Source organism: Rhinolophus sinicus, linkage group LG01 (genome assembly GCF_036562045.2).
Source record: "Rhinolophus sinicus isolate RSC01 linkage group LG01, ASM3656204v1, whole genome shotgun sequence".
In the NCBI taxonomy this organism is placed as follows: domain Eukaryota; kingdom Metazoa; phylum Chordata; class Mammalia; order Chiroptera; family Rhinolophidae; genus Rhinolophus; species Rhinolophus sinicus.
This window is the reverse complement of record NC_133751.1, coordinates 33273732-33285890: the sequence shown is the minus strand read 5'-3', so window position 1 is coordinate 33285890 and position 12159 is coordinate 33273732. Positions and strand designations below refer to the sequence as shown.

The following is a 12159-nucleotide window of genomic DNA, read 5'->3' as shown; positions in this document are numbered from 1 at the left end:
TAGTAAAGTGTGGGCTGGCTTATTTACAGTGAGTTAGGAATTACAATTAAGTAATAATTGCTGTTGCTGTGTTTGCACTTAAGTGGAATTGCATTATGATTTTGCTAATACAATAAGAGATAAGTGTAACATCTACTGAAGTCTCAGCCTCTCACTCTTATCAAAGAAATAAGAATATAAACAAGAAATAATATTATCAATTAGAGTCTACAACTACTAATCCCAATAGATTCTTGTGCAAAAGCCACCAGTAGAGGTTGTTTAGAACAGGGATGTGGTGATCATAGTGAAAAACCGTCTGTTGGCCTAAGGCTGTCACATGCTCTTTATTGCTCTCAAACCTGAAGGATTTTGTGTATCTCTCAGTAAGGATGTATCTAAGGAAATCTCAAAGAACATTGAGATAAGCTGCAAACATCAGGTTAAAATTTAAATAGATTCTCTGACTCTGTGAGAATTGGATGCTAATGAGACCTCAAACTACTGCTCCACCCTTGGTAGGAAATCACTAGGGCTATTCTTTTTATGAATTTTGGAACTCTGAAGAGGTGGCTAACTCTTTCTAACTATATTTGTACACTCACTTACCCAGGCTTTGGCATGCAGAGAAGTAAATTCCAACTAAATACGTTAAAATTATTTCCCTGTTTTACATACTGATTAGATGAAAAGCTATATCACTACTATGCCAAGGATTCATATTCCAAATTCCTGGAAATTTAGTTTGTTTGTTTTCTTTTATTCACTATTATCTATACTCTGGAAAGTAATTTTTTTAATAGTGTAACACTAAACTCCAAATAAAAAAAAGAGGCATTAAAAAAAAAGAACATTTCAAAATTATATATATATATATATATATATATATATATATATATATATATGTCCTTACAGGAAGTAAAATATTTATATCAATTGAAAATAATCAAGTAACTAAATATCTAAGCTTATCTGAAAATTTGATTTTATTTTATGCTATTTATTGATATGAGAAATTCAAAAAGATGATCCAGGTGGTATAGAAATCAACCTATTTTGCGCAATATCACAAGATTATAAACATTTTTATACGTCAAGTTAATAAATTTAATAAAAAAAGATAGCATCATTTTTTCTAGAAAATAAATATTGTATTAAATGTAAATTTATTTTTTGCTCCATGATGTAAAATAGAATTCATATTTCTTTCCATCGGTCCATTCACTCAACAAATATTGGGGGAGTATCTACTATATGCCAACTACTGTCCTAGGTAATAGAGAAGAAAATTGAAAAATATAATGTCTCTGTTTTCATCGAGTTTGGTCTAATAAAGGGAACGGTAAGAGAGAACATAGAAGATGATAATAGATAGATGGATGGATAGATAGACAGACAGACAGGTAGACAGATACACAGCTACAGTGTTTCCCCCAAAATAAGACCCAGCTGAACCATCAGATCTAATGTGTCTTTTGGAGCAAAAATTAATATACGACCCGGTCATATTTTACTCTAAGACTGGGTATAATATGATGTGATGTGATGTGATGTGATGTGATGTGATACAGTATAGTATAATATAATATAATATAATATAATATAATATAATAATATAATATATACAATATCAGGTCTTATATTAATTTTTGCTCCAAAAAGCGCATTACAGCTGATGGTCTGGCTAGGACTTATTTTCGAGGAAACACGGTAGATATGTAGATATAGATAGACAGATACATATAAGTGCCATGATAAAAATAAATGGGCTGGAATTCTTGGTAATCCATAAACTTCAGCCTGAATTAAAGACCTGGAGAAAGAATATTTTCATCAGGTGAGGTACAATGACGAAGCCTAAAGACACGAACTAGCTAGATTTTAGAAAACAGGAGAAAAGTCAGTGTGACTGGAACAAAGCAAGCACAGTAGAGAATAGTATGATGTGAGGTTGGAGAACAGGTAGAAATTAGATCATGCAGGGCTTCATAGGACAAGGAAGGTGTTTGATTTTCTTTTATGTTCAATGTTGTATCTGTTGGCTATTCTATGTAACAAACCACTACAAAACTTTGTGGCTTAAACCACAACATTAATGATTTTGCTCACAAATCTGCAATCTTCCATGCAGCACCAGCTGAAAGTTCATCTGGGGGCTGAAAGATTCAATATGGCTTACTCACATCACTGGGATGTTAGTGTTGGCTATGAGATGGGAGCTCAGTCAAGACTGTAATCCAGGTGCCTAGATTCTTCTTCACATGACCCTCTCTACACAGGACTTTTAGCATTATACAAACATAGTGGTTAGGTACTAGAAGCAATCATTCTATGTAACCTAGAAAGATGTACCATGCTTTATGACCCACTCTCAAAAGTCATATAGCATTCATTGTCACAATCCTCCCAGCTTTTGATGGGAAGAGTAACAAAGTCATATAGTAAAAAAAGGTTAGATGGGAGGTCTTGTTAAAGCCATCATTAAAAAATACAATCTGCCAGTTTGTCTTCAGGTTACAATAATTTTTATACTTCCCATGTGTAAAATATATTCATTTGCTCTCCCAAGACTGAAAAGTCTCATTCAATAATTGCATCAACTCAAAGTCAAGAATCTTATCTAAATCAGATCTATGTGTAGATGATACTTTTTTTTTATTTAAGCATATAAGCATAGTTGGTATATAATCTTACTCATATATCAGTTATACTAGTTTCAGGTGTACAAGATAGTGATTCAGCATTTTTATACCTTACGATGTGATCACCCCACTAATTCTAGTAATCATCTTTCACCTTGTAAACTTATCAATATTATTGACTATATTCCCCTTCCCCTTTTTCACTCATTCCCCCACCTCCTCCCTTCTGGTAACCATCCCTTTAGTTTCTATTTCTATGAGACTGTTTTTCTTTTGTTTTGTTTTTAGATTCCACATATAGGTGAAACCATATGTTATTTGTGTTTCTCCCCCTAACGTTTTACTTAGCAAAAGCCCCTTAAGCTGATAAACGTTGTTGTAAATGGTAAGATTTCATTCTTTTTTTTATGGCCAAATGATGTTCCATTATATATATATATATATATATATATATATATATATCACCCCTTCTTTACTCATTTGTCTATATATGACCACTTAGGTTGCTTCTACATTTTGTCTGTTGTAAATAGCACTGCAGTGAACATAGGGGTACATATATTGTTTCAAATTAGGTTTTTGTTTTCTTTGGATAAATAGCCAGAAGTGGAATTGATGGGTGACATGGTATATCCATTTTGAGTTTTTTTTTGAGGAATCTCCATAGTGTTTTCCATAGTGGCTGCACCAGTTTGCAGTCCCACCAACAGTGCACAAGTGTTCCCTTTTCTCCACATCCGGGCCAACACATATTGCTTGTTGACTTTTTGATAATAGCCATTCTGACTGGTGTGATTTTGGTTTGCATTGTGGTTTTGATTTGCATTTCCCTGATAATTAGTGATGCTGAGCATCCTTTCATATATTAATTGACCATCTGTATATCTTCTTTGGAGAAATGTCTTTTCGTGTTTTCTGCCCATTTTTCGATGGGGTTGTTTTGTTGTTGTTGTTGTTGTTGAGTTGTATGCATTTCTTATGTATTTTAGATATCAATCCCTTCTTGAATATATCGTTTGCAAATATTTTCTCCCACTCAGTTGGTTGCCTTTTTGTTTTGTTGAAGGTTTCCTTCGCTGTGCAAAAGCTTTTTAGCTTGATGTAGTCCCACGTGTTTGTTTTTGCTTTTGTTTCCCTTGCTTGAGGGGATGTGTCCAAAAAAATATTTCTCAGACTGATGTGAGATAGTTTACTTCCTATGTTTTCTTCTAGGAGTTTTATTATTTCAGGCCTTACATTTAAGTCTTCAATCCATTTTGAGTTTATTTTTGTATGTTGTATAAAACATTGAAGAAAGAAATTGAAGAGAAGACAAATAAATGGAAGGATATAATGTACTCATGGATTGGAAGGATTCATATCATCAAAATAACCATACTACCTAAGGCAATTTATAAATTCAAGAAAATTCCTATCAAAATACCTATGTCATTCTTCTAGAAATTAGAACAAATAATCCTAAAATTTACATGGAACTACAAAAGACACGGATACCCAAAGCAATCTTGAGAAAGAAGAAAAAATTTGGAGGTATGACACTCCCTAATCTCAAACTATACTACAAAACTATAATAATCAAAATATTATGGTACTGGCACAAAAACAGACACATAGATCAATGGGACAGAATAGAGAGCCAAGAATAGACAATCATTTATTTCTAAGGTCAACTAATCTATGGTAAAAAATGGTAATCTATGGTAATCTATGGTAAAAATGGTAAAAATATACACTGGAGTAAGAACAATCACTTTAACAAGTGGTGTTGTAAAAACCAGACAGATACATGCAAATAGATGATACTCATGTGCAGTAGTTACTTACGTACTGCTTTTTCAGCATTCTTTTTTACAATGAGATGGCATATGACACATATGACTTAAGGAGATAATTTTTCTAGATCTCCAAATACTCAAATTAATGATGTAACAGGCACTGAATAACTGCTATAGAAACTCCCATTCAAAATGGCAGCAAAAGGGAAGGAACACCGTAGCCACTGGTTCACATCAGTTCTGAAATCCACCCAGGTACATGTTACCAGTTCCTTGGTCAGAGTTCAGTCCTAATCCCTGGGTGTTATTCTCCATGGCTCTTGGCTCAACTCAATACATTTTTGGTCCTTCCTTCTGAGTCCACCTTCCTTTTCCCTAAGGCTTCGTAAGCCTTTTTTTCTGCTTCTAAAGGTTTGAGGATTCAGGGTCTTTTGTCATGTTGTGATATTCCTTTTATTACAAGTAGATACAATTCCTTTAGCAATTTAGTAGGCTTTCTGTGTATTGATTCATAAGTCACTCCATCAGACAAAAGCTATAACCACAAATCTTTTAAGTCATTCTCTTCCTTGATCTCACCACAACGCTGTTGTGGGATAACATCCTTGAGAAGCTTACAAGCCTTATTATATCATGGAGAGGACTGAAAATTACACCATTATGATCCACAGAACGGCTTTTGTCTGTCTGAAAGGTTCAATGAGGAACCATCTCAGGTCTGAGATCTTAATAATGAATTTTACAGTACTATCGATTGTCCCCCTGTAAGCCAGTTCTAAATTTAAGCATCATTTGCCTCCTAGAGAGATTTGGAAAGAGAAACAGATTTATTCTGAAACTAAGAAAGTTCTGGATTCTTTATTTTTAAGGGTTCATTTTTAGCTCAGTCCTCCTCACATTATATCATAGGCAATGTAAAAAGTTCAGGTGACACTTCAAATATGTTGCCTGAAAATCCCTTTAGCTTGATCATTGAGTTCAGTGGAATATTTCCTATTTTCCATGTTACTTCAGGTAATATTGTTGCCAAAATTTTTTTCAGTCCAAACATCTTTCAATCACATTTTCTTTATTTTTCTTTCAGTTGTCAAAGACAGACTCAAAATTCTTAGGATTTTGCTAACATTTTGTCAAGACTTCTAACTTTCTCTTATGGCCTGCTCCAAAGCCAGTGCTACATGTTTTAGGGTTTTACAGCAGAATCCCACTTTCAGGTACCAAAATCTGTGTTCGTTTTCTATTATTATATTTAAAAAGGAAACTTTCCCCAAACTTAGCAACTTGAACTATCAACAACAATTTCCTTTGCTCATAATTCTGCAATCTCAGCAGATCTAGATGTAGATAGCCCATCTCTGATCCAGATGTCAAAATGGCTCCCTCATATGGCTGGCAAATTAACACTGGTAAGTGGTTGGGAACGTATTTGAGGATGGGGGTCTCAGTTCTTCTCCATATAGGCCTCTCCACAGGCTGCAAGGTCTTATTCAAGCATGGGGTCTGGAATCAAAAGCAAGTGTCCAAGAGAACAGGCATGGTTTTATCTGATTTTATCACCTATAGTGTCACTTCCACTGGAATAATAGTGTCGTCAAGTCGTATTAGAAGATCAGGATATGGGAGACATCTTTGGAAAATAAAATTTGCCCATATGAGAGGACATTAAAGGACTTTGAACCAGATTAGGAATGAGATCTGATATTTGTGGGAAAATATTACTCTGGCTATCCTGTAAAAAATAGAATGATGTGTAGTAAAACTGAAGGAGGGAGACAATTAAAGAGGTTATTTCCATAGCTTAGGAAAGTTATGATGGCAGCTTCCACTAGGGAGAAGAAGTAAAGATGAAGAAAAGTTTGGCGATACATCATAGAAGTGTAATCAGTGAAAATAGAAGATGCAGTCACTGAAAGAATCAAAATTTACTTCCAAATTTTGTGCTTGAGAAATTCTGTGAATTGTAATCCTATTTTCTGAGATGAGGAGCACTATGAGTAAACAAGGTTCATGTTCTGTTTTACAGGGAGAAACGGTTAAGAGCCTGGCTTTGTATGCATTAAGTTAGATCTCTTAAAAAATATCCAAGTGTCGATGTTAAGTAGGCCATTTCATATATATGCCTAGAAGTTAAAGGATTCAGAGGAGACATCAGAGATAGAAATGTGATGTGGTGGGGGAGATGAGGTCATCCACATAAAATACCATGGGCTATGATGAAATAAAGCAATTTAGACAATGTATTTAGAAAAGAATAGGAATCCCAGATCCTGGAAAACTCTACTATTAGAATGCTGATTACACAAATAGAAGTCAATAAAAGAGGATTTGAAAGAGGAACTAGTGAAGGTGAGGGAAATCCAAATTGCCTATTACAGTAGAAGTCACAAGTATTTCCATTATTATGGCTGTGTAATAAAAACACTCCAAAACTTAGGCTTTTTTTTATTTTTTATTTATTTATTTTTTTTAATTTCTTACTAATCACCAAACTAAGCAGGGCTCTACTCTACTCCATTTTACCAAATACCAGCTGGGGCAGTTTGGGGTGAAAACTGAAATCATGGAAAGCTTGCTTTTTTACTCATGTGACTGGAGCCTATACTGTAAAGACTCATAAGTAGGAAATGGAACAGCTGGGGAGTCTAGAGCATTTTTCTCTAACTTCATGTAATACCTCCATGTAATCGCTCCAGAGTAATGGTTTCGGGTAAGTTGAGTTCTTACACATCAGTTCAGGGCTCCCAAGGTATGTGTCAGAAGAGAGAGAGCCAGGTGGAAGCCACATCACCTTTTATCCTCTACTCTCATAAACCATGCAATATTAAATCCACCACATTTCATTGGTCAACAACCTTCAAAGATCCACTGAAGTTCAAGGGAAGGAAACATAGACCCCACTTCACAGGGGAAGGGAGGAAACATAAATGCCGTCTCTCAATGCCACTTTGTTGGAAAAGCATGTGAGAAATATTGGTGCAGCCATCTTTGGAAAACATAGTGTGCCACAATAAGTGAAGCATATCAAGAAAGGTCAGCAATACTGCATTCCATTAAGATATCTACTAAATTAAGCCTATAAGAGTGAGCACTGGATACAACATCTGCTAGAGGTCATCGATAACTTTGGCATAACCAATGACAAAGGACATAAAAAGTTAAAAATCAGACTGAGGAGAGGTAACAAATGAGAGAGTGAAAGTGAGAATAGTGATAATAAATGATCTTTTTTGAGAAAGTTTGCTGTTGAAGGGAGCTATAAAATACAGAAGCTGGAAATATACTGACAATTAAGTTTGCAAACTCACTCTAGTGCTACATACTTCATTGCTGAATATCACTACGGTCACCTTCGAAATACTCCCATTGGGAAGCTATGCACCAATGCCAGTGCCTAGTCCACCCTTCAAAGCAATTTTGGAACTCTTTGTCTGGAATGGCCATCAGAGCTATTGTTGTATTACCCTGAATGTCATCAAAATGTTTTCCTTTATCTTTAGGTAAAGAAAGAAGTCATTCGGGGCCAGATCAGGTGAGTAGGGAGGGTGTTCCAATATAGTTATTTGTTTACTGGCTAAAAACTCTCTCACAGGCAGTGCTATGTGAGTTGGTGCATTGTCGTGATGCAAGACCCATGAATTGCTGGCGAAAAGTTCAGGTTGTCTAACTTTTTCACACAGCCTTTTCATCACTTCCAAATAGTAAACTTGGTTAACTGTTTGTCCAGTTGGTACAAATTCATAGTGAATAATCCCTCTGATATCAAAAGAGGTTAGCAACATCGTTGCAACAATTTTGTGAACTTAATTGCCAGACCTCATATAAAAGTTCAAGGTAAGTCTTTTTAAAGATAGGAAATATTTGTTTGATGATGGAAATAATTTAGGAGAGAGATATTGATGATGAAAATTATAAAGAAAAAGTGGTGGTGGGGTGAACAAAAAGTCTTTGAGAGAGAAAGAGAGACAGAGTTTCTGTGCACAGTTGAAGAAATTGGATTTTTTTGGGAGAGTGAACTCTATCCATAGCCTCCTGAAGGAAGTTAGAAGGTGTAAACAAAGATGCACTATTCACTACTTCAGTGAAAACAAATTATGGTTTTGAGATTATAGTCGAAGAAAAACCAGCTCAAGAAATTAATGACATCATTTTTGATTCATATATTTTTAGGTTTAAAATTAAGGTAAAAGCCATCATAAGCAAGATCCTACAATTATTCCTTCATCTTAATCATGTTTCTCCCTCTAATGATCTGAAATGAAATTCCACTCTTCTCTAATTTAACTCGTCTTCATACTATCTCTTTAGTTGCTAGATTTATGAAAAATTTTAGTTAATCCTAACTGGGAGTCAGCCAAATCAGATTTTGGTCTTTGTTCTGTTACTGATTTAGTTAGTATTGACAACTCAATTTTATTGGTCTTCCATTTCTTCTCCTTTTGGAATGGGATTTTTAGGCTACATGATAATTGTTATAAAAGTATATGGTAATAAAAATATGTTATATAAATCTTTCATTTATATAACAATGAAAATGTATCATTTCAATACATTTATTTTTGCTCTAAATTATTATGCTCCAAGAGAAGGTGTAAATTTAAGATAAGACCAAATTTATATTCCTCCATACTTTATATTTTAACTTCATATGCAATATATATTTTGAAATGACTTTATAATTAATCATGTGGTCTACATGTGAATGTGTGAATGCTTAATATGACCATTAGGTGGTATAGCTCATAAAACTAGAAAAGCTTGTGTCCTCTCTCTCTCTCTCTCTCTTTTTCCTTAAAATCCTGAAAGCTCATGGCAGGTACATAATATATGCTTAATGATGGTAATAAATGCAATGTATCAATATACAGAGTTTTATTTTTGATAATGATGATATCACTTTATGTCCACTGCTCTTCTGAACATTTGTTCAAGTATTTGAAATGCATTAAGTTATTTTGTGGCAACAAAAATGGGAAACTGGTACTATTTCCACAGCAATGGAAACTAGGTACAGAGAGGTTAACTAAAGGCAAACAGCTAGCAATTCTGGAGGTAAAGTCTATGCTCGTAACCATTAAGCTAATGTCTCTCTGATGATGGTGAAGTAGTGATGACAATAACTGAGAAAATGATGTTGAGAATTATGTAGCCAAGAGTTAATTAAATATGTGAGGTTCAATTCTAAGAATAAAATTTTACAGCAAGGTAAAAGAGTTATGCCGAGGAAATTAGCTTCCAAGTGGACTAGTATCTCCAGAAGACAGGGAGTGGAAGGCGACATGACTAAGTAGTCAGTTGTCTGATATGAATGTGTGAAATACAATCACTTTTATGCTGCTAACGGTGTCCTATGACCAATCAATATTTGATCATTAAACAAAATCAACTTATTTGACTATGGATTCATAAGGGAAACTCATTTAATTCATATTTCTAGCAAGACCCAAAGTTAAGTGAATTGATCAAAAATATAAATACATGATTATATTAGTGTTTATGTGCATACACATACACACACACATAGTTATATATAAACACTGACAAATACAGAAGAACTATTTATATAATATACATAATATATAATATATAATATATAGTACTTCTGTATTTGTCAGTGTTTATATATTACTATATGTGTGGAATGGGTTCATGCAATTATGGAGGCTGAGGTGTCCCAAGATCTGCAGACAGCAAGGTGGAGGCCCAAGAGGACTGGTGTGTAGTTTCAGTCTGAGTCCAAAGGTCTGAGAACCAGAAGAGCTGGTGGTGTAAATTCTAGTCCAAAAGCTGACAGTCTGGAGGCCTGAGAAGAGTAGATGTTTCAGTCTCAGTCTAAAGGCCTGAAAAGAACAAAGTCCCAGCTCAACAAGTCAGGCCGGAGGAGTTCCCTCTTACTCAGCCTTTTAGTTCTAGTCAAATCCTCAATTAATTGGATGAGGCCCGTCCATATTAGGGAGCATAATTTGAGGTATTCAGTCTATTGATTCAAATGCTAATCTCATCAAGAAACACCCTCATGAATAATGTTTGGCCAAACATCTGGAAACAATAATATGTTGGTTTTATTAAAAATTATAGACAATGTTTTTGCAAACTATCCTAAAATATGAGACAAATATATATGTATTTACTAATTTATTGAGATAAATTGTATACACACTTAAATGTGTAGATCTGAAGTGTACAATTCATGCTTTGATAAATGCGTACATACACCTGTGAAGCTATTATCCCAACAAAGAAAAAGAACATTTCTATCATTCTAGAAAGTTCACTTATGTCCTCTTCCAATCAATCCACCTACTCCTGGGTAACAACTTTTCTAATTTCTATCATCACAAATGTGTTCTGCCTATTCTTTGAACTTTATGTAATGGAAGTATACAATACATATACTTTTTTGTGAATGGCTTTTTTCATTTAACATAATGTTTTTGAGATATATCCAGGTTGTAATGTATATTAAAAGTCCATACTTTTAGTTTGTTACTAAATAGTATTCCACTGTAAGCATATGTGGCATTTATTTATTTGTTTACTAGTAGACGGACATTTGGGATGTTCACAGTTTAGGGCCATTATGAAAAAACCTGCTTTGAATCTTTTTGTACAAGCCTTCTTATAGACATATATTTACATATCTCTTGGGTAAATAAATTGGAGTGGAATTGCTAGGTTATAGGCTATGTTTACTTTAAAAGGAAATACAAAACAGCAAAGTAGTTAATCCGGTTTAAGCATCCACCAGCAATATATTAGAATTTCAAACATTCTACATCTTTACCAAAATTTGAAGCTGTCAGTATTTTTCATGTTAGTCACTGGACTTGGTATGAAATAGCATCTCATTGTAGTTAAACAAGTATATTCTCAATAAACCACATAAATGTGCTCACAGATTTGATTGTCAAAAAACTAGAAGTACCTAAGTGGCAAATTCCCTAATTATAAATGTGACTCTTTTGACTAAGGTAATTGAGTCTTACAGATATTATTATTATTATCATTATTGTTACTAATACTTATATCACTTTAACTGTATGCCAGGGACTATTCTTAAGGATCAATACATATTGCCTAATTTAGTCCTCAAATTACCCTATAGGATAGTATCTTCATTATACCCATTTTAAAGTTAAGAAAACTGAGTTACTAATAGCTTAAGAGATTCACACTGAGCTTCTAATGGACTGGTGCTAGTGCCTGGGAATTATGATTCTTAGTCTGATAGTTTTCAGTGACGTCCTAGATTTAGACCTCAGCAGAGAGTTGCCCAGCCACTTAAGCTGAGTTGGAAAGAGGGCTAAATCTAGGGGATAGTTATTCAATAATGCAGTTTAACATAAAAAAAAATCCCAGGGAAAAACAAGCATACTGCTTTTTATCTGTCTGGAAAGTTTTCCGTTTCACATTCCTGACATCAGTCCCATCCTTTCTTGTTGAGCACAGAGATGTGCACATGACTCAGGCTTTTTAGACCCAGTTAATGGGCCACCTATGAGCTCGTAACCCAGGAGCTACAGTTCTGTACTGGATTGATTTTCAGGTTCCGAAGCAGAGAAGTTTTCCTTCTGCTTACTCCTGGGATCCTAAATATGCAAACCTGAATTTGCTGCTGGCAGTGGTGACTTTCCCTCAAAATAGAGAAGGCCTAGCTGCAGGATCGTGACCATAAAACTACAGGAAAAAGTAAAGACCAGGGAAGTGGCGGGGTGTGGGGATGCTACGGAAACCACTGTTTCCCCTTTAATTTTGCTTAATTTAGT

At 34.6% G+C, this 12159-nt stretch overlaps 1 long non-coding RNA gene across 9 annotated transcripts in view; it reads right to left on the bottom strand.

Moving 5' to 3' along the window:
- LOC109449577 (uncharacterized) overlaps positions 1 to 12159 on the bottom strand; it is a 473005-nt gene that overhangs the window by 213579 nt on the left and 247267 nt on the right. The gene's annotated exons all lie outside the window — the stretch shown is intronic.